The sequence below is a fragment of the Palaemon carinicauda genome, chromosome 13 (genome assembly GCF_036898095.1).
Source record: "Palaemon carinicauda isolate YSFRI2023 chromosome 13, ASM3689809v2, whole genome shotgun sequence".
Lineage (NCBI taxonomy): Eukaryota > Metazoa > Arthropoda > Malacostraca > Decapoda > Palaemonidae > Palaemon > Palaemon carinicauda.
In genome coordinates, this window is record NC_090737.1 from 15,909,627 (window position 1) to 15,917,126 (window position 7,500).

A 7,500-nucleotide genomic window follows, 5' to 3' on the forward strand; every position below is an offset into this window, starting at 1 on the left:
TGCTCGCCTTGTTCAAAATTACCGATTGCGTGAGTATCACCAGTGATTTCCTTCTCTTTAATCCATAGTAGAAGGAGTCTCTCCATCTCATCGTTGATTGAGGTCCTTCCACTAGCAAGGACAGCTTTAATGGCTTCCTTGTTCTTGATAATTGTACCAATCGTTGACTGGTTACGGCCATATGCACTAGCGAGGGTAACAATGCGCATGACTTCTTCGTATTTCTTGATTATCTCCAGCTTTGTTTCCATAGTAATCATCTTCCTTCTTCTACCTTTACCATCACTAGCAATCTTGGGACCCATGGCTAACGAATTAAAGTTTGAATTAAGCACTAAAATGCACAAAAAAATACAATATCGCAAGCGCTCACACGAGATCAAGTCTTTACGAAACTCACGCGAGATTCTGAACTGAGCGCACGATTAACAGATAGAGAGAGAGAGAGGCAGCATCTCTCTCAGGCATTGTGGAAGGGATTTCGGCTAATAGCATATTGGCATCTTAGTGATGCCATGATGCCAACCAATAGCAGACCACCATCTTAGTGATGTATGCAGTGATGCATATACTGACGTATGAGCGCGGTGTGAGGCAAGTGACTCACTCAGTCGTATGCGCACCAACTGCCAAGTTTGAATTTTGGAATTTGATGCCGTAAGGTGGGGAAAATGCTGTAACAAGGGGACGAAAAAACTTCGTATTCCACATCGTAAAGTGAAAAAAACGTAAGCTGGGGACGCCGTACCACGGGGGTCTACTGTATATATGTATATGTATATGTATATATATATATATATATATATATATATATATATATATATATATATATATACTGTATATATATTATATAAAACGACCATAAAGAGACAGGAGTGGAAGGACATATCTAAGGCCTCTGTCCTGCAGTGGACTATCATCAGCAACTTATGATATATATATATATATATATATATATATATATATATATATATATATATATATATATATATATATATATATTGTATACATACGATTTTCATAATAATTAGTTGTTATTATTCATGTTTTGGATAGACAAATCACAAGAATTATAGGATGAAACTCGTAAATAGCGACAATGAGTGATTGCATTTGGGGAAGATAGGACTGTTGACTTGGATAGAAAAAACTTTGCTCTGAGGACTATTATGGCCTCGTCGCGGGTGATATATTGAAAATGACCCTGGCCTATTTCAACTTCGTACAGGTAGAGTTGGAAACAAGAATTTCGGCTAACTTGCGAGACATCTGTCAACAAGACTACGTAGGGACCTCATTAAAAAGTAGGAAATTAATTCCATAACTTTCTAGACTACAAATGGTGTTTCTTAGCTTACGGTGGTGTTCATTATATGTAGCATAACACTTTTATTTAACTAACGAGCTATTTAGTCAATATTCTTTTGGCAATAACAGGGATTTTAAATGATATGTTTAAGAGTTCCTTACTTTGCCGCTATGTATACAGAAATTCTGAAGCTGACTGTACCATAAAAACTTGATCAGGTTTGCGTATTATGATTACTTTGTAACCAAGAAACTCATTCATTTGATTTCACATACAGCATTCGACACCGACATGCAACTGGAAGGAAATCCGGCAGTTGTATTATAAAGTGAAAGCTGAAAGCCGGAGGTAAACTATAAAGACCATTAACTAAAGCCTACAGTGGATTGCATTTATTACTTTGGGATATACAGCCCTGCGCTGAGTCCAATCAGCGTCTAAGTGTTTTGATGGGAAATTCTAAAGTTACGCTATGAAATAATAAGTTACATGAGGTTGGTCAGGAAGACGAAAGTGAGTAAAGAAGAAGGGTATATAGCAAGAGCAGCTGCTCCCGGCATAAACACTACCTAAACCTTTTAGTAAGGCCTACAGTGCACCCCATTTAGTGTAATAACGGCACTATCCCGCTTTGTGAAATGCACCTCCCTACAGAGGAAGGCTATGTTATTGGTTTTAAGTCTTGGTGGAGGTTTGTCTTCAAAACTCTTGCTAATATTAAATTTATTGTTATCGATGTTATTAACACTTCTGTTCAGACTACTGTATCACAATCACCATCAACACCATTCTCCCCCTTACACCAATTATCAAATTTAGTTCCACTTAGCATCAACTGGTATGTGGGCGTGCTCTTCACAGAACGATTTAAAATTGAATTTCTAGTCGTCATCCGTTTCTTCTACTATTACCGCCCGTTTAAACCACGATTACCCGAACGACTTTAAAATTTAAGCGAATACTTGATCGGCCTTACGCGTTTCTGCCTAATCTTCCTTGTGCATCTCGTGACTTCTTGGTAATCTCCTGTTCTGATTCGCATGATCTCGACAGACTCGCTTCCTGAAAAATCTGGTGAGAACATTCTCGATCTTTCATCACGCTTTCGACATTACTTTTGCAGGCATATAGACGCATATAATATCTACACACACAAACACATACTTATATACACACACACATTATATATATATATATATATATATATATATATATATATATATATATATATATATATATATATACATATATATATATATACATATATATATATATATATACATATATATATATATATATATATATATATATATATATAATATATATATATATATATATATATATATATATATATATATGTATGTAGGTAGGTACAGTATATACAAATTTATATATACATTATATATATATATGTGTGTGTATATATATATATATATATATATATATATATATATATATATATTATATAAATATACATGTGTGTATACAAATATGTATGCATATCAACAACAATGAATGCAGCCGTTTCTAGTCCACTGCAGGACAAGGCCCTGACATTAGTCATGTCTGAAGTTTGGCTATTTTCATCACCACGCTGGCCACAGCAGATTGGTGATGATGGAAGACTTTTGTTTGAATGCTTCCAACATACCAACCTAGTATGGATGGCTCTGACTAGTCCAGCTTTGCTAATCACGGTGATACAGAAACCCTTTCAGCACGTTAAGGTATCCCATCAAAAAGGGGTATAAGTGTATGCATGTATTATACAGTATACAGTATATATATATATATATATATATATATATATATATATATATATATATATATATATATATATATATATATATATATATATATATACACAGTATATATAATATACAATACTGAATATATTATACATATTACATTCGTATGTAAATACACATACACAGATGATATAAAAGGGGTTGAATATGTTGATATGACATAATTGCGTAATTTAAGTAATGCATTATAAGAAAATATCGAGGTTGCAAGATGCAGTGATACGCTTAAGTAGCAAGAATAAATCATCGCATGCAAAAGGATGATATCCCAGTAGATGAGATGATTCGCTCGCGTGGAAATAATAAATGAAGGAAGATGGGATAATGAAGAAGTGTTAGCAGGGGAGGAAGGCCATGAAGGACGCAGGGGAAAGAAATGGCATTTAATGCACAGGAAACATAAGAGTGCAGGCAAGGTAATGGTGTTGGAGCGTTGTTGTTGCTGTAGCTGTTTTTTTTTTTTTTTTTTTTTTTTTTTTTTTTTTTTTTTTTTTGGGTGGGGGAGGGGTGGGGTCAATGAACTGTGTAGCGTTTAAAATGACAAAATGTAGAAATCTATCGGCACTGGATGTCATGCATCATTGAGCAGTATGAATTGACCGCTGTGTTAAATTTCTCTGAAGACCCACCTTGTTGGAGGACACGGCTAATGTTGTATGTATGTATGTATGTATATACATGCATACAAAAACGGATATATACTGTATATATTTATATATGCATCTGTGCATATATATTTATACGTGTGTCTGTGCATAGAAATGTGTATACAGTACACACACACACACATATATATATATATATGTGTGTGTGTGTGTGTGTGTGTGTACAATCAGGAGAGAGAGAGAGAGAGAGAGAGAGAGAGAGAGAGAGAGAGAGAGAGAGAGAGAGAGAGAGAGAGAGAGAGAGAGAGAGAGAGAGAGAATTATAGCTATATCTGTCTGTGTTGAAGACTAAAATACAGGCAATAAAGACCCACACCAATGACACCATTATATATCTAAGTGAAAAATCCCTGTCCAAATTCTCCACCCCATCATTAAGAGACTCACGTGGACCACGTACCAACTCGTCATACGTTCCGGACGTCGGCCTGCTTGCTTTTTTTCTGTTTTTTTTTTCTTCTTCTTTTTCTCTTTGTTTACTGGCTCCCCTTTGACCTTTCGCTTCGGCTTTTTACCTCTTGGTAAATTAAAAGCTGACTAAAGCAGTTTAAAGGTTGTTTAGATATTCATTTTTCTTGCGCTGAATACGTTAAAGACTGACTAATGAACCTTCCAGCTGTTTACACTTACACTTTTCTACGCTTCTCATTTTAATCAATATTTGCACAACTTACGAAATTGTTTACATGGTTTACTTTTACTGTTTACTTGCATTACACGTAAAATTACATTAAATACCTTTAATACATTATAAATATTAGGTAATGATCAAAAGTGTCTAATTAAGGCAAAGACCAAGAGTGTCTAATTAAGGCAAAGACCAGTAGTGTCTAATTAAGGCAAGGACCAATAGTGTATAATTAAGGCAAGGACCAATAGTGTCTAATTAAAGCAAGGTCCAATAGTGTCTAATTAAGGCAAAGACCAATAGTGTCTAATTAAAGCAAGGACCAATAGTGTTTACTTAAGGCAAAGACCAATAGTGCCTAATTAAGGCAAGGACCAATAGTGTCTAATTAGGGCAAGGACCAATAGTGTGTAATTGAGGCAATGACAGCTAATCTCTAATTATGCCAATGACCAATAATGCCTAATTAAGGCCGTGACCAATACTGTATAATTGAGGCAATGACAAAAAATGTCTTAGGTCGTGACCAATAGTGTCTAATTTGTACAATGACTTATAATATTTAATTAAGTTAAGCCGTGACTTAATCTATCTAATTAAGGCAATGACCAATGATGTCTAATTCAGGCAATGACCGATTACGTCGAATGAAGGCCCTGACCAAATCTGTCTAATTAAGGCAATGACCAAGTCTCATTAAGGCAATAACCAATAATGTCTAGTTAAGGAAATGACCAATAATATCTAATTAAGGTAATGACCAATAGTGTGTATGGCAATCAACAATATCTAATTAAGGCCGTGACCAAATCTATTTAATTCAGGCAATGATCTATAGTTTCATTAAGGTTACGACCAATAATGTCTAATTAGGGCAACGACCAATATGGTCTAATTAAGGCAATAACTAATAATATCAAATTATGAAAATGACCAGCAGTACCTAAACAAAGCATTGACTAGAAATGTCTATTTAAGGCAATGACCAATAATATCTAATTACGCCAATGAGAAAAATACGTTGCCGTAGGTATGACCTCAAGGTTCTCCAGCATCCTGTTTTTATTTATCTCTTCTTATCCGGATGCTTCGGGCCAAGCTAAGCTCGCATGACGTTAGAAGCGCACGCAGGGACACCGAGTTTTTGCCCGTCGAGAGAGATAAGTGGATCATAATAATTATGAATCTCAACACATTACGCTTCAATGATTCACAGAGTTTGACATTTAGCCATCTGAGCTTAGGAGTCAGTGAGCACAACAGGTGCTTAGGGTGATTATATAGAAAAAGTTACAGTAAAAAAAAAAAATAAATAAAGAGGACAAGATTCCGATTTGACAAAAATTTGGTATGTGACAACACATAAATTGATATGGTTGTTTTGTGAATTGTTCTGTTTGTATATATATAACAGAAAAATTCACAAAACAATATCAATTTGTGTGTTGCTACATATCAATTGTTAAATATAAATCTTGTCCTCTTATTTTTCTGTAACTTTTTCTTTATTTTCGCCTTAAGCACATGCTGTGCTCACTGACTCTCAAAGCTCAGATGGCTACATGTATGTGTATGTATATATGTGTATGTATATGTATATGTGTATATATATATATATATATATATATATATATATATATATATATATATATATATATATATATATATATATATATATATATATATATATATATGTGTGTGTGTGTGTGTGTGTATGTGTATGATAATTTTACACATTTAGACGTGTTATTTATATTCATATAAGCCATATATTATACTCCTCCTAATATCTGGATTCTCTCTACCTCGGGATCAGAGACCCAAGGGGGAATCAACTCAAAAGATAATAGCTTTTGGTCTGCCGGGGAATCAAACCCGGTCCCAAGAAACTGAGATTCCATTGATTCGGTGGATGAGTTGCTATCAAGAGGAGTATATTTGGCTTATATGAATATATGTGTGTGTGTATGTGTATTTATATACATATATATACATATATATATATATATATATATATATATATATATATATATATATATACATATATGTATATATGTATATATATATATATATATATATATATATATATATATATATATATATATAATATATATATATATATATATTAGAGAGAGAGAGAGAGAGAGAGAGAGAGAGAGAGAGAGAGAGAGAGAGAGAGAGAGAGAGAGAAATTATCGTATATCATATACTCGTACGTATATATCCTCTTCGTGTAGGGGTCATGATGCTCGTCTGATATCAAAAGGGCTCCATTTCAATTCCCAGGAAGTGGAATGATTTGGTTATGTTACATTAAAACCCTTCAAGTCTTTTAGGCTAAAGACAGTTGTTTGCAACTACGGCAAAAATAAAATACGGGATTAATAACCTTACTTTTAACACTGCAATACGCACAAACACACACAAAGATTGTCCGGACAATATCTCTTTGATAACCAGTCATAGCCCCCACCTTCAATACAGTGATCATCAGGTATGAGTGTAGTTGAACATTTACTAAACTAAGACAACAGTTGCTAGTATATTACACCTACAATTATAAAACAAGGATATCCTAGATGATTGAATAACACTTCAATCAACTCGTTCACCTTTGCAGAAAACTAATCTATATTCCATTGTCTACCAAACCAATAGCCACATACATTGAACTATTTACCTTTGCTTCGTAAAAACATTCTCTCTTCCTGGTCAGTAACACCTTTTCATTTCAACGTTTAAACCATTACATCTTCAATGCATTCTGTTTCGATTCCTCTTTCCAAAAGAGTTTCCAAAGTATGAAACCTTGTTGTCTCTCTTTTGACCAAACTACCCTCTACAGAGTTTTTGCTGTCTTTGCAAATTTTTGACACCTTCAATACTCATGTATCTCACTGTAAAGTATATTCAACATCACACAACTGCAGCATTCTCCACATCACATTTTTGTAAGTTCTATCAAGTATTCTACTTACCTTTTTTAAAAAAAGAGAAAAAAATTTCCTTGGATACCTGTATATACAAACTGATCTTCCTCTCTCAAATCTCTAATGATATAATTTTGCAATCAAAACCAATCAGCACAAT

At 33.9% G+C, this 7,500-nt stretch overlaps 1 long non-coding RNA gene across 1 annotated transcript in view; it reads right to left on the reverse strand.

Moving 5' to 3' along the window:
* Window positions 1-7,500, reverse strand: part of LOC137651892 (uncharacterized) — a 117,828-nt gene that overhangs the window by 46,187 nt on the left and 64,141 nt on the right. The window lies entirely within an intron of this gene.